Source organism: Mirounga leonina, unplaced genomic scaffold, assembly GCF_011800145.1.
Source record: "Mirounga leonina isolate KUSES-001 unplaced genomic scaffold, KU_Mleo_1.0 Mir_118, whole genome shotgun sequence".
In the NCBI taxonomy this organism is placed as follows: domain Eukaryota; kingdom Metazoa; phylum Chordata; class Mammalia; order Carnivora; family Phocidae; genus Mirounga; species Mirounga leonina.
In genome coordinates, this window is record NW_023270277.1 from 5,242,968 (window position 1) to 5,259,862 (window position 16,895).

A 16,895-nucleotide genomic window follows, 5' to 3' on the forward strand; every position below is an offset into this window, starting at 1 on the left:
TAAAATAAAATAAAATAAAATAAAATAAAATAAAATAAAATAAAATAAAATAAAATAATAAAATAAAATAAAATAAGAAAGAACTAGGAGAGAGATAGAAACTGATGGAACAAGAGCCACTTTGAACCTGAGTGGTTAGAAAAGGCCTCTGAAGGTGAGATATCAGTCACCTGGGCAAGAATAACAAGGAATTAACCATGTCACAGGTGAGACTGGGGAGACCATTTCAGGCAGAGGGAACTGACAAGTGCAAATGTCCTGGGGCTAGAAAGGAATGCAGCCAGTTCAGGGGAGTGAAAGATAGCCCGGCAGCTATAGGGAAGAAAAGGTAGAGTCTAGTGTGTGAAAAGGTACTTTTCAGTCATCTTGGACATAGATATCATTGCATATTCAATAGATGTCACAGTCCTCTATCAAAAATATTTAATTTCTTTAATGCTTTATTTGCCTACATGCATGTTTCCCAGGATTGGAGCTTTTTGTTATTCACCGAACTTACCCTCAATACCTAGCCCAGCACTCAGCATAGAAGAGTTAGTAAATAGAGCTTTGACTAAATCAATTAATGAAAACCATTCAGCAAGATCAAATAAAAATAATAATAATATTATTACTTCTAGCTGTCCTACAAACCGAGCTGGTTTCCTGGGATCCTTCCATATTATTATCATACCTTTGAATATCTAGTTCTCACAACAACCCTGAAAATCCCCTTTTCCCAATGAGGAACCCGCCCTGCAGAGCAGTGACGTGGCTTGTCCGAGGCCACAGAGCAAGGGACAGAGTGGGTCTTTCTGGCTTATGAACCCCTGACCTTTGTTTTCGCCCTGACTCCATGGGACTCTTGTCTCCACTAGAACTCCACAGCACTGTGTTGGTCTCCTCTGGCTTGCTCCCTTTAGTGAACGACACGTCATTGTTTCCTATTCCTGCTATAACAGATCACCACGAATTTGTGGCTTAAAACAGTGTAAATTTACAGTCTTCCAGTTCTGGAGGTCAGATGTCAGAAGTGGTTTTCACTAGGCTGAAGTGAACATTCTGAACACCCCATGAGAGAACCTACTTGCTTGCCCCTCCCAGCTTCTAGAAGCTTCTGCACTCCTCGGCTCGTACTCTTTTCTCCACCTGCAGAGCCAAGAGCATGGCATCTTCTAAGCTCACTCTCTCTGACCTCTTACTCTAACTCTGATCCTCCTGCCTCCCTCTTACGAGGACCCTAGTGATGACACCATTCCCACCCAGACAACGCAGCAAAGTCCCCCTATCTCCAGCACGTGCCAAGCCGCTTTGCCGTGTAAGGAAGCATCTGCAGGTTTCAGGGAATATGACGTGGACATCTCAGAGAGAGGAGATTATTCAGCAAACCACACATCGTTTTCACGATTGTTTGTCTTATCAGAAAGGCACGGTGGTGGCCTTGAGAATGCACCTCTCAGATCTCCAAATGACCAAGGATCCAGCTGCTGTCACCTGAAATCATCACTGCAAGGCCAAACTCCCAAGGGCTTCTCCTAGCAATGTCTGCATGTGACAGGGACACCAAGGCTGGCCCTTCCCCAGGGGACTCAGGACTCCTCTGACAGACACCTTTGACTCAAGGACTGCCGGCAGCTTGGCTGAACTTTTCTGAGAAGTTCATGGCCACCCAAGACACTTTCTTCCTTTGTCCCTCTCTCCTCTACGCAGGGTCCGACTGGCGAGTGTTCTAAGGGCTCTCCCAGCTCCTCCTGTCTCTTTCTTCATTTTGTCTTAGTCTTTACCCAATAAATTTCTTGCATGTTAAAGCCACCTCGGCATCTGTTTCTTGGGTGTCTGGGGCAAACACGGGTGTCATGGGATTTCAGAAAAGAACTGCATTATTTCCAATTGCACATAGGCAGGTAGAACTTCTGCCATGCCACAGGTTAGGAAGCCTCAGCCCTCTTTCCCTGATTAGGTCATAACTCTATTTCATTTCATAGGGGCGTGTGTGACTTGGGTCACGATTGCTGAACTGAGTTCTTCTGAGTTACCATGAAAAAGCCATCTTGCTATTTATAAAGAATAATCTTTTTTGGAAGCCGTGTGTATAAATACTCTCCAGAAATGTGCTTAACTGATTTTTTAGCAGGATCCTTCTGCATTGATAGATTTGAAGTAAAATTCAAAGTTTACTGAACAATTGTCAAATGCCATCTCTAGAGTCTACATTCATGGGGGCCTTGATGTGGGGCAGACTAACTCAATGGGAAGGCTGGGGAGCACCAAGACATATGCTACACAAAGGAAGATGAGGTTCTGCTGGGCTTGATCCCTGAAGATCTTAGGGTCACTTCATAGTAAAGAGGCAGAGCACGGGGCTGCATGGCGCCTACGGTTCTCAGGTACTTCCCTCCATGCTGGACATCTGGGGACTTTTCTCAAAGGAGAAGACACAGGTGAGCGCATAAAGCCAGTCTTCCCTGAGGCAGAGACATGGGGACCAATTTTTAGCATCTGCAGCAGGACCAGGATAATTTACGAAGATATTCTTTCTTTTCAAAAAAAAAAAAAAAAAGGGTAAAAAATGCAGACTGAACAATTAAAATTTGTCCTCACTTTGACCAAAGCATTTTAAGAGTGGGTGTGTTCTCTTTAGGTAGTAATTATGCTCTAAGTGAATAGATTAGAATCAAAATCTGGGTTTAGTTCTGGCTTGGATACAGTAAACGTATTTTCTAAACCTTGGTTATTTCCACCAATGTTACATTTGTAAGTCACAACCATTTCACAAGGTTTGGGACAAATTAAATTATATAAGGTAGATAAAAATACTTCTCACATCATAAAGTACCATGCAAATATACACTGACAGAATGACCTTCACTTCTTTGATCCTTAAAGTTGGATGCTGGCCAAATTACTATCCATTTAGAACAGTCTAGATGTTTGAAAATTTGGCCTACACTGAGTACCCGGACTGACTGGAGAGTTTTACTCTTTCTTTTCTGTAAGTCCACTTTTATCCTGCCCACCCATCTCCTGAACAACTTTCCTGTATGCCTTTCCCGCTGTGGACTGGAGAATCGGGGCCACCAAGGCTTACAAGAGGTGTAGGGATGGGAAGTGAAGAACAGGTGCTCTTTTGTGCTGAGAAACAGTACCCACAAAACCAAGTTTGTTCATTCCTTTCACTCTCTTTTTACAGATGTAGTCCTCAAAGCAGCCCCCACGGTAGCCTATTTCAATTAAAACTAAGCACTAAAAAGTGACCGTAGGAGTCACCTCTATTTGTATTCTTCGCCATTGTCTTCATCGGGGTTTGTGTTTCAAATCCTAAAGAAATGACCTACACGTTAAAGGCTCAGATGCAATCCATTCCTGAAGCAGAACTTTCTCGTGCATGCAAAATTAGTATTTCAGAAGTAGGAATGATGGGCATGCAGATAAAAGGGCAGAGTGAGCTGAATAATCCCGTGCTCAACAAAATATGTATCTGTTGGCCCTGTCAACCAAATCAGTTAGTATTCTTGCAAATACAAACCTAGACACTCCCCCAAATAGTCATGCTAATTGTGACAACATAGATTCTCCCAACTAAAAAGTATCAATGGAATTCAAGGAGGTTCTTTCTGTATCACAATTTATCAAGTAACATTTTTTTGAACTTCCTCAGCCATGGATCCCTTTCTAAAGGTCCTTGAATGTACTAGTTATACAAAGAGGAGGGGTTGCAGGGCCACCCTTCCAGTGATGCCTGGGGAGGGCACAGGGTCCTCCCCCAGCCCGGCTCCTCGGCCTCAAGAAGCAGTTTCTCAGGTATAGAGGTCACAGGCACTAAGTGGTTCTCTCCCTGAGGTTTCTGCCTGAGGAACCATCACTGGTAGGAACAGGACGTGTTTTCACCAGGCTCTAAGCCTAGTTCTGACCGTGGGCAGCTGTGGAAGGTGGTGGGCAGGAACAGAAATGGCCTCTTCTCCAGAACACTCTCACACAGGAGAGATGGGACATTGACTTAAGCCTCTCTAAGACACCTGTTCCACTGAGAACGGGCGTAACAGTGTCCGGGTTTCGGTCCCACTTCCGGGGCAGCATTTGGCTCCCACATGGTGGAGAAGCATTTCCATAGGTGCCAGGACCACGCCCTGGATGGCAGGACCCCGGACTTCCACCTACTCAGATGTGCACGTCCTGATTCATTCCTAGCAACTCTTTACGCAGAACAAAGAACGCTTAGGAAAGTACCTCTCTGATGCATGCACCAAGAATTCTAGAAACTCGCTTTCCTGTATGACACCACACCATCACGGAGCATACCCATAGACAGTGCCAGGCTGCAGGCCACTGTCTCTGTGCTGTGGGTGTTCCCAGTTTTTAAAGCCAGTATTTGGGAAAATATGTTTTTATTCATAGCGGATGCCGGAGGCTCTTAAGCTTTTATAGTAGCTTAGCAGTTTTGTAATCTCACTCTTTTCTCTTTGATATTATTTCTCTTTGTGGCATATAAAAGAAAAAATAAATTTTGGTTTAACTTTTTCAGTTGGCCCATTTATTATAATAGTGTCTTACTGAACAATCTGATTAAAAAAGAAGGTGCCAGACCCCAAACAGCACGGGGCCTCAGGTCCTGTGTCTGTGTGTGTATCTGTGTGTATGTGATAGTTAGCTCTTATTATGGGTTTATTGTGTGTTGAGCACTGTGGTAATTATCCTTATACGTCGTGTTCATACAGACACATATGTACACACAAGACACACACACATATACATCTATTTCTTACAATTAGCTTAGTGTCTTCTGGACATGTTGTCAGAGTCTCTTCTGATACCTGACTCATTCTTGCTTCTCACGCCCAGTGTTACTGGCCAAATATATGGCTTTCATATTAGAGGTTTCTCTTGACTTTTCTACTCTAGATTTTATTCCTGTTGACATTTCCTACATTTTCTCTTGTTAAAATACTACACTTTAATGTACTTACCTTATTGAGAGTCAGTAAATAAGCAGGGAATGTTATTCCCCTATCATTTTACTCTAATTTTCTCAGTTAAAGTTATGTAAAAAAAATTGATACCCTTTAATTGCAATTTGCAACAAATGAAATCTCTGGGGTGTTTTCTTTTTAACTTGCAGCCCCTCACCCCACCCCGCACAGTCACAGAACATTTCTCTCTGCCTCTCCCCTCCTCGTCTCCTCACCCCACCAGGGGCATCCCATCCATCTCCACTTGCTAATTTCCACTAACAACCCAGAGCTCGGCTAGCATGACAGCACGTCCCATCGGCACTGAGGGGCTTCTCATCACAGCCTGAAAGCCAGCTACTGCGCGGGAACACCGCTGGGCGCAGGGACAAGGACACTGGGTGAGCCAGGCGACACCAAGCTCTGACTACTGACCGGAGGGGCTCAGAGCAGCCGTGACGCACACGCGGTCACTGTCATCTCTGTGCAAAGCTGCAGCACAATCCGGAAGAAAGTCTAGGATTCGGGGAGCTGGCCCTGTGCTGACTTGTGTGACAGAGGGTGGGGAAGGCAGTGACCTCTGACGGAAGGGTCAGGCGTGGTGCTGACTAGCTGAGGGCCCTGCTCCAGCCACTCTCCCGCTCAGAGCTTTAGAAGCCACATCTAGAAAAGAAAAGAGCCCAGGCTCTCCCCAGACGGCTGCTGCTGCCGGGGGCCAGTGTGTGAACCCCTCTAGTAGGAGGGATACGGGGGCAGTGTTGGTTCTATGTGCGGTGCCCGTATATTCCCTGACTCCGTCTTGGCCACTCCCAGCTCCTCCCTCTGTTCTGCGGGGCAGCAGGTCTCCTGAGCCCTTTTTAGGACGTCCAGCCACTGAGGGGCCCTCTGAGGAAGCTGCTTCTCCCCCATCTTCCCCCAGCCTGCACACCTCCTTCCTCCCCACTGTGGCTTCCTAAGCACAAGCCCTGGCTCCAACCCTGCCTTGGTACGCTCACTTGGATGTCTCGAAGGAATCACAAATCAAACTTCAAGACCAAAATTATGACTTTCCTCCAGGTCTGATATTTTTAGTGTTTCCAATCTCTGAAAGTCATGCAGTACAGAAATCTAGAGATCATCCGACTTTTCCTTCCCACCCTCACCCCACGTACAGTTCCTCAGAAAGTCCTGTCAAGTTCTTCCTCCAAAACCTTTCTCAATCCCATCTATTTCTTTCCGTGTCCCCTGCAAAATCCGGCCTAAGCTACATCATCTCTCAGCTACTGACACTTCTAACCAGTGTCCCTTCACGTACTCTGTTTGCTCCATCCAGTTCTCCAGACTGGAGCTGGAGTGACCACTTTCAAGGTGTATTTGGTCCTGTCAGATTCGCTGACGGCGCCCCATGGCTCTGAGAATAAGGTCTAACGTTGCTCACACGGGACCCCAGGACACCCTCCCTTGTCTGGCTCCTGTCTACTTTCCCTTTGTGTTCTTTCTTGCTCTTGGCGCACGGCCCCACCATACTTCTCAGTTCCTTGGACGTCTGTGTTCTTTCTGCCCTGGTCAGGCTGTCCACCTCTGCCTGGGATGATACTCGTTCGCTTAGCTAGCACCTACAAATCTTCGTACCAGCCCAGCCTCCTCTGGTCATCATTCCCCGATAAGCCTCTCCCAGTTTTATCTGCTCACCCAGAATTACAGTCATCTGATTTGTTTGTATTATGTATCTGCTAATGTGACTGTTTAATTAATATCTTTCACTCTCCAGCAGTTCCACGAGGGTGGGGACCATATCTGGATTTGATCTCTATGAAACATAAACCTGGCCCACTATGAGAATTTAATCAGTATTTATTAAATTAATTAATTGTATGCCATTATCATCTTACTTTTAAAAGACACGTCAGGGATTTTTTGTTGTTAGTATCACTGAGCCATATCAAGTACAACTTTGCACATACATGTTAGAAAATACTTGAAAGCCAGATTGCTGGGGGTGGGGGAAGGTGGGAGGGAGATAGTAGGCATTTTGACACAATTTCTCTGGGAAAAAGACATGGTCTAGTGAGATTTAGAGACAGCGAGGCTGCTCATCACATCTTAGTCACTGCCTCCTGGCAGTCCCACTAAGCTTCAGTTACTCCTAAACAACGGACACAACACTGCAAGAATTAAACGAGAAACGACCCTACCTGGCACATAATAGGCGTTAGGTGCAGATATTATGATTATTAACATTATTCTTGCTCCAAGTAGTGCCGCCAGTTCCGGGTTCAGGCTGAGCCAGAACTATGATGACAGAGCCTTTCCCAGGCTCAGTGGCTAATGAATAAAAGACTCCGTTCTTTCCACTCTCATATCTGAAGCAACCACTCTCTCTTCTCTTCAGGTGCAGTAAATGGGAGATCTTGCCTTTTATATGCAATCTGTGTGATCTCTTAGCATTTTTATTTAAAACTGAAACTCTGCTTTGGAATGCTCCTTCTGCAGCAAGGGGTTGCTTTAAAAATGCCTACTCTTGGGCGCCTGGGTGGCTCAGTTGGTTAAGCGACTGCCTTCGGCTCAGGTCATGATCCTGGAGTCCCTGGATCGAGTCCCGCATGGGGCTCCCTGCTCGGCAGGGAGTCTGCTTCTCCCTCTGACCCTCCCCCCTCTCATGCTCTATCTCATTCTGTCTCTCAAATAAATAAATAAAATCTTTAAAAAAAAAAAATGCCTACTCTTCTCACTGTGTCTGACTCTTCGTTTTTTATCAGTCCAAAAAAGGGTGTGACTTTTACCCTCTCTGAAGAGCGTACTCCATATAAAATTTGTCTTATTTAGGAGAAGCAAGTAAAACTGAATTCACTATGAAATTTTGATTTGGTTACTTCAAAACAACTTCTCGAGACGTTTATGTGAGTGCTCTTCACCCCTGGCCTGCAGGTGTGAGTTACAATGTAAGTGAAACAATCCCCATCGCTACCTGGAGCTCACAACGGCCTCTTCACATTTTTTTTTTTTCTGTTTTTGGAATGGAAAATAGTGAACTACAATTTAAAGTAAAAAGTTATTTTCAGAAATGCGTACCATCATTTTGAAAGTCAAGTTGCCTACCGTTAGCACTACTGAATGTGCTAGTCTAAATTATTTAAGCTGAATGTGGAATAATCCATCATGCTTAATAATTATGTACTCCAGTGTGAGAAGATTAACTAAAACTCTAAACATTCACAGCTGAAATCTGCTAAATACTTCAAATAAAGAGATCCTATATAACAACTTGTTCAAAACTGTTTAGTACACTGTAGTTTAATTTAATTTAATTTAATTTAGAGAGAGAGTGGGGGTTGGGGAGGAGGCAGAGAGAGAATCCTAAGCAGGCTCCACATGCAGCACAGAGCCCAATTTGGGGCTCGATCTCACGACCCTGAGATCAGGACCTGAGCCTAAATCAAGAGTCAGAAGCTCAGGTGACTGAACCACCCAGGCGCCAAACACTGCAGTCCTTTTTAAGATTTGAGTACAGTGGAGTACAAATAGGTCGCTTTTTTGTTTTTTGTTTTGTTTTGCTACAAAAGGATAGTGTTCCACGCTAGTATCTGGAGTACAGGAAGCAGGAAAGAAAGCACTGATGTAGATGAAATGGGAGCTGATAAGTTCTCTTACCGGAAATGCTTCAGCCAGATTTGTTTTAGAATTCAGTGTTTTTCAGATTTTAAGAAAGCAAGCAAGCAAGCAAGATTGGGCATTTAACACGGGCAGCCCATCAGTATCTGGGGCCGTGCTTAGTCATTAAATACATTCCTATTTCCAGTTAAACGTGGATATTTACACTAAATGAGATACACAAACAGCTCATGTAAGAAGAGGAGGTACTTTATCACCAAATGAGTTTTGAAGACAAAAGTTATTTTAAAACTGTTGACCTTTGTCTCAACTTGATTTGGCTTTAGAACTACATGGATTTGGACATCCGAGATGCAGTGCTGTGGGCGGTAATGCTGTACTCTCAGAAGCGTAAGATACATTGAAATGCGGGTAGAAGTTTAGTTTTTAGAGCTTTTCCCCACTCTTCCCCCCTTAGCAGGTTTTCCTTCAGGTCACTTTGACACATGATTTGGTCATGAGGGATTTTGTCAAATTCTCTGAATTCCAAGATGGAGAAGAACGAACCTCTGCAGGGGTGGGCTTGGGAGGGTGCCACGGGTGGCTGGGGACAAGGGTCCAAAGGACCGGCGTGCGAAAGAGAGGGGAGAGAAGGACCAGGTCTCTGAGCAGGTGAAGTTACCTTACTGCTGTCTGTCATGCAAAACACACAGAAAATGAGAAAATCAGGTTAAAACACGCAAACATTTACGTAAATAGAATCCTACATCTTAAATCTGGGCGGATTCATTCCCCCAGAAAGCACTCTTCTCTGGTTCATAAACACAGTGACCCACTTTTCCTGAACGTACACATGGCATGTATCAGGTGCTCAACACCCAATCACGTGACCCAGTTTCCTTGAGTGTCTATTCTAGGAAGCTATCTGGGCATACAGAATAAATGAGGTAATTCTTCTAGCTCTTTCTGAGTATTCCCCAACAATCCTCCCAGCTGTGAGAACATTTAGTAATGATGGTAGAATGTGGGGGAGGGAGAATCCGTCTACCAGCTCCCCAAACCAGAGATTAATAACATCTAAGGGGGCCAGGAAACCCTAAAATTGTCTTTTTAAAACCCACTGAAGAACTCTGATTTCCAGCAGTAAGGATAAGTGAAGTTCAACCAGTCTGAGTCCTTAATAGAGTTAGGTGGCAAAACACACCCTCTGCACTTTTAGGCAACTCATAAAATTGAAATCTCTTCATTATATCCTTGCAATCAATTCCATCATCCTTTTTAAGGTTCTAAAAAATTTAGTAGAACACACACACACACACACACACACAGTGTTAAACAACACTCAGATAAATGACACTGTTTGTGCCAGTTACTGATATGTGGGTAGATGCAGCTCTAGAACTCGTCTATCACATTCCATTGTGGAAAGACACCACAATGCAGTTACCCACTTTCCTGCTGGTGGCACTAGATTGTGTCTGGGGTTCCCTGGCTACAAAAATTGAGGTGGTCAGGTATTCTGGGATCAGTCATCTTATGCATATGTTGCATTTCTCTGGGGTATATTCAGGAGCAAGATGGCCGGGTTGTAGATGATGACAAGGTTCCTAAGTTAGTCGTTGAGCTTAGGTGATTTCTGCCTCCCGGAAGGCCAGGGATGGCACCTCCCACTACCACCCCCCCCCACCCAGCTGCTCCAGGACTCTGGCCTCCTCACCGTCTCTCACTGGGGGCACCTCTTGATTGCAATCTTCTGCCAGATATTCTCATCACTCCCTCCCTCGACCCCTTCACCTCATGGCTTGCCCCTTTGGAAGCTGCTATGATCTTTGAAGGAAGATATTAAATTACTGATTCTTATTTTTAATGGTTGCAGGATTATTTTGGTTGCCTATGTCCTGTTTTGGTCTATGAGGTTGCTCTAAGAATTTGGTAACTTTGTTGTTCCATAATGAAAACTGAAATGTGTGACTCATTTCTCCCACGAATCTTCCTTTTTTCTTCACATTAGCCAGTGACACGGGAAGTTGGAAGAGCTTCTCTTACGTGACATAGTGCAATATTCAAGTAAATCCCTGGGGTACTGCCCACTTTTTTTTTTAAACCACCAACTGACACATAAAGTTCCCTTACACGTTATTTTGTTTCATTTTGTTTTGTTTTCACCCTATCTGACAATTATGGAAGAGAGATTTGAGAAAAACATAAGAACAGATATCCTTTGCAAATTCAGAGTCTTACAGGAAATATCTAACATTGGAGTCCTGTGAATTCTAGCAGAACATAAGTAAAATAAGATGATGAAATTTAGGATGGCAGAGTGCCTGGCATTAAGTTCTACTCTGGATCAGATAAAATGCCTGCAGAATTTCAAAATGTATTAAAAGGTAATCATGAAAACATTCCCATAAACAAAATTAAAAAACTATGCCAAGTATTGCAGTTATGCTAACCCAGTTAGGAAGGGAATTTGAGACAAGACATTTAACAGTAAAATGAGTTTGCAAATTGTAAATACAAAGATTACACCTAGCAGAAAGAATGATGTGAAAAATATAGGAAAACTTAGATGGGTTGCCATGTTTAATTAATATCCTCAATCAAAAAGATAAATTGTAAATAACAGTAAATATGTTTTAGGAAAATCCAAATGTTTTCTAATAGAAATAGAGCAAAATTGGAAATGGAAGATTGTACTAGATTATAGTCTGGGAAGTGGTGATTTAGAACCAATTAGAAGTTATAGGCTTTATAAATAGGTTTAATAATTTCAGGGATTTCAGAGGAGAATATATTCATTTCCAGCATACACACACCATTTCAAAGACACGCAATGGCCACATTATCTGGAGGACAATGGAATAATGACACAGAATATTCTACGTTCTGTTATTCCTAGAGGCTCCTTCTACAGCTCCAGGTAATCTATGCTGAAGTGTCTCTCCTCAGCAGAATGTGTAATTGGTTTTTATTATTAAAGGTCAAGGTTCAGGTAGAACACATACGATGCACCCTGGGTCAGGGCAATTCAATTGTCCCGGTCAGAGGACATGCATTTCCCCCGATGGGACGGTCCAGACATTGGTTCCAGGCCTCTCTGGAATGCTGCTCCCACTCCTTTCGGATCTCCCTGGAGAGCACGTTCTATTAAATTCCTGCTCGTGAATCCTCCTACCAAGGTCAGCTTCTGAAGAAGCTAACTTATACAAGTGACCCAAAAGGCTGCCTATCGCACCAATTAGTCTCTGTATTTTAAGTCAAGGATGTATATGTAATAGTAGAATTAATTAAACCCCAAAGACCCAGAAAGTCACCTGACATAAGTTAGTTACTACACGTGGTTAAAAGATCTGTCCAACTGGGAAGGCACAGGGTGGGAGCTCAGACTGCATAAAATAATAATGCATGAATAAATAGCCAGTTCCATACCCCAGTGTCAAAGAGACAGAGTTCTAGATATGTACATAACATCTCACTGGGGGATAAGCTGAGCTTCAGGGTGGGCCACATGGGGCATACATGTGTGTGCAGCCTGATGGCAAGCGGCCCTGGACCGGTCTCCTTGATTACTCTGGGTGAGCACCACACAAAGCGGCAGTTAAAGGTTTGGCAGATTTGAGAAGGAACGTCCAGAAGATGAGTGAAGATGACTCCAGGCATTAGTCGGGGAGCTTCCCAGGAGTGGAGGGTGTTGTGAAGGGCACGGATGGGCCAGGTAGGTTCATGACTCAGGAGTCAGAAAAGGTTAGGTGTTCGGTGCATTGAGGACACCTGCTGGGCAGTCACCCTGCCAAAGGACGCAAAGTGGGTGTGCCTTGCCTCATAAAGAATGCACCCAACAGACTCAGATCCCATCCATGTAATCACAGTGACCCCCGAGGTGGCATGTGACAAGAACAGAGTGTGCCTGAGCAAATGAATGTATCTCAAGCAAGGGATGGAGTGCCTGTGGCTAAATGCCCAGCAACTGAACACTAAACAATAAACATGTCTGCCCCACACAGACGTCCTGAGAGTGAGAATGTGGGTGTCATCAAAGTGCTGAGGTGGACACTCTGCCCAGAACAAACACAAAGGGGCAAAAGGAAAGTGTCCTATGTCTGACAGATACCAAGGCCCACCTCATGCCTGAGCAGGAAGCAGCCACCGGGGTATCAACGACCAGCAGAACCTTGACATCCTACCAGAGAATGAACAAATGTAGAAAGACCAAGACCTGGCAACATGCAGGATGCAAGGATGTGAATGTGTCCCCTATGAGTTCAGGCAGAAAGTGGAGTCAAGTCCATTGTTAGAGACTAGAGTTGATTTAGCATGGCAATACTGGGATGTTAGAGGCAATAAGGAAAAAAAGAGATACACAGAGGCTTTATAAAATTGGAGAAGAAAATACTTGGAGAAATATGCATGTCAGTGTAGCACTTTTATTATGTTTGAAAAAAATATTTTTAGATGCTACTCAAGAGGAAATAGTCTTTATGAGTGGTGATTTGCCAACTCCAACCCCTACTCCCCCACATAGGAAATGGCAGCCTAAGATCTCGATCAACCATTGGATATGAGATTATGTTCTCAGTTGAGTTGAAGTCCATAGAATTAACCTAAGTGTGCCCACTGGGGGTGACTCGTATTTGATTTTGCTGAAACAAGAAAATACATGTTTCCTTCACCTCTTTCCCCAGATAACAATCTCTGTTACTGTCTCTGGCTGCAAACAGCCATGTGGGTCTAGATCACTGTTTCTCCAAAACGGTCTGGGGACCAGTAGCCTGTTACCTCTGAGGCTGGAACTGAATATCCCTGATTCCATCCCAGACATAATGAATCAGAATTCATCTAAGTGGGTCCAGAAATCTTCACTGTTGACCAGAATTTCCACATGATTTTATTTATTGGGCTTTGGGAATTTTAGGTCTGAGAAATATTATTATATAAGGGAATTGATATTTAGGTTATAAATTGCTTTGATAGTAACATATGAATATGGCAACTATTTATATTTTCTACATTTTGTGGTTAAAACCATCAAGTACTAACTGTCTCAAAAGACCACCAACATAACCCATTGACGAACTGAAGCTGAGTTTATTGCTTACGGCAGCGGGAGAATCTACTACACAGTTCTGACAGTGTTTCAGTAGCAGCTGAGGGGAGGAGAAAGGTTTTGGCTGGGGTGGGGTTAGAATTGGTGAACACAGAAAGAAGAAAATTTGAAGGGAGTCATAAAGATACTCAATTGTTTGGTGAGAAAAGAGTTGCTTGATGGGACAAAGTAAGCAATCTATTGGCCAAGAAGGGGATAATGAGGACTCGTCGAGTGGTCTGTTCTTTAAAGAAATAGATTTTAGGGAAGCTCCTGATACAAGCCATAAAGTTACTTGTAATTTCATCTTCCTACATAAGAGTTTCCAGGAAGTTTCCTGGAATAGAAAATTATGCCAGTGCAAAGAATAAAGTCATGACGGTATAGACAGGAATTGGGCAGTTGTAATTGCTTTTAAGTTCTCAAGACTGGGACTTGGAGTTATCTGTGTTCCATTAACTTTCTGAAATGTGCCTTGTATCCATTTCAGTGCAGGAAGGTCCAGACTGCAATTTCCAGAAGGAAACAGACTCTAACCAGGTACTCAAGACATATTCTTCCAACTGTGGTTGAGCAGGGAGACATACAGGAGACAAGATACTTCAGTGTATCTCTCAGGTCTAATGTCTCTGTGGTGGTGGGGAAGGAAATTGATCCATTTGGTCTCTGATTTCTCTGTGGGAAAGGTGGGAGGATATTTCATTTTTGAGATGAGCTACTGGTAAAGGATATGCTTTGTCACATTACATAATATGGCATCAAACCTCAGGGTTGACATATTTTTTTGAGCAATGTTGTCACCCAAATCTGGTATACTTTATACATCACACACAACCTGTGAGCCTGGACACTGATAATGCTGTTGAGCCTAAATTAAGAAAGGGAATAGAAGCAACAAGTCAGTCAGCCTAATTCGGAGCAGGTTTTATGGGAAAACTTAAGTAATGTTTGATCCTGACCTATTTCACAAACATGGGGCATCATTATCAAAGGGCCATTAATTCACAAAGTATTGATCTAGGGTCCCCATGGTTTTTTTTGATGAGAAATAGATGATAGACAGGTAGATGGATGGATGGATGGATGGATGGATGGATGGATGGACGGACGGAGAGAGGCAGAGTGTGACTGGAGAATACTTCCATGGTGAAGACTGTAGGATATTCTTACATTCCAGAGACCTTCCAACCTAAGTGAGCAAGACAACATCCTAACTGACTCTGGATCTGGAAGTTAGAACAAGCAGGATGACATAGAAAATAATGAAAATGCTGGCCAATTGCTAGAATAGAGCTTCTGAGTTTTCATGCTATGATAGATATAGAAAATAGCAGTATTGTAAAATATACCAGTTAAAACAAAAACCAGGCTCAGGAATCCCTCCTACACTGAGGGAAGAGAGGGATGAATATCTCAGCAGACCTGTACCCACCGCAAAACCAGCTGCAAGGCTCTGATCTAGAAGAAAGAGCATTTCCTGTGGGTCTGTTCTTTGATTCCATAGTCAGGGAGGAAGAGAGGCAATCAAGCTCATCGAATTTGAGAACATTCACTGAGGCCCATTCTTAGGTGAAGAACAGTACCGTGAGGACTTTAAAAATGCCATTATTGAAGGAAATCCTCTTTTGCTTCCTGCAGACTGTCCTGTATTTCCTTAAATTGGCCTTCCTCCAACATGGAGAGGTTAGAAGTCAAGTGCAATGTTCGGAGTGGGCTTAGGGAAAGAGTAAAGAGCCTGCCTCGGGCCATGTCTACATAGAAGAGAAACAAAGCTCCTGTGCTGCTATAATTCTTTAGGTGTTTGGGGTCGCAAACTGATCATAAAACTTGCCCTATTTTGGTGCCAGATCAAATGTACAACTGATGATCCAGCAGAATTGAGGCTGGAAGCCTATGTCTCCATCTGCTCAGCAAGCCGTGGCCTTTATGAGAATCATGTTTGGGGTGGGGGAATGCAGAAGAAAACTTGACACAACATAATCACAATTTGACCCAGGGAGGGGACCTGATGAGATTACCAGTAACAGGCTCCCTCAAACTGTGAGCCAATAGGATGCCACTGTCACTGATAATTGCCACCAGGTTTTCATAGCTTGGAGAAGATAATTGCTGTTCATTGTGCCCATTGAGCAGATAAATTTGCTGGCAGACAAGGAATGGTATACCATCCCTAGACTTGATTAAACATATAATTATTTTTTTATTATTCTTTTTTCTTTTTAATTACAATGGTCTTCTTTGACCCACAAGTAGCACTTCTGTTATTATCCTTCAAGAGGATCCTCTGAATCACCCTCTAGGACCAACACTTACACTGTGCACAGACATTCTGTGTTGGGAGTGTTCTGTATATCTATCTTCCAGCTCTTTCCAGTCACCAAACAATGAGGTTCTGTGCAAGGCTTAATGAATTTGTCAAACCAGGACAGTAGGGGTTGAATTAGATGACAGCAAGTGTTTTCAAAAACAAAAATATCAAGGTCAACCTTGGGTGTTTCAATCCATGTTCTTCAAAGCAATTAGACATAGTAACAAAGATCTCTTCGTCTCCCTCCTCCACCCCACACTTAATGAGAATCAGCATTAACATTGCTGGAGAGATTTACACTAAAATCTGCAACATGTTTTGAAGCTTTAAGTCATTGCACTTGTCCTCATCTGGCAGACATTTCATTTCCTTCCTCATATACAATTCCAGCAAGTACATTTGTGCACAGCTACACACACTTATACCTCTTAATTTCCACAATCCTGTGAAGTGAGCATTATCCTCCCCATCTTAAGCTCAAAAATGCTTCATGGTATCCCTAAAGCCACATAGCTAGTAGGTGACAGATCTAACAGTAAGGTCCATGCTTTCCCATCTTGGCACAGCTGCCTGTCATATCAAAGGCCCAGACCTTCTATTCGAAAGTCTCCATGCCTGTGTTACTCAGCAAACTCCCTGCAAATACAGGGCCCCTGAAGGCAGATGTCCACAACCCAACAATCCTACTCTCCCTTAGCATATCCCTTCTGAGAAGCAAAAATGATGGATTTGCATCCTCAGTACCTGCATTTTCCTTGAGCTCATGCTCAGCTTCATGCATGAATCCCCAAACACCTCGGGACATAAGAGCAAGGCCCAACTCCCTCAGCCAGCAAAATTGCAGGCCTGAGCAGGCACAGATATGCTTATGAACCTCATGCACAGGGAAGCCATAGGATTTATTATCTAAAACAGGCCTTCAGAGAATGAAGAAGCACTATCAATTCCCATTATAACACAACAGATGTAAATGGTAACTCTCCCAGGTAGGCTGAGAAATAGTCATCTA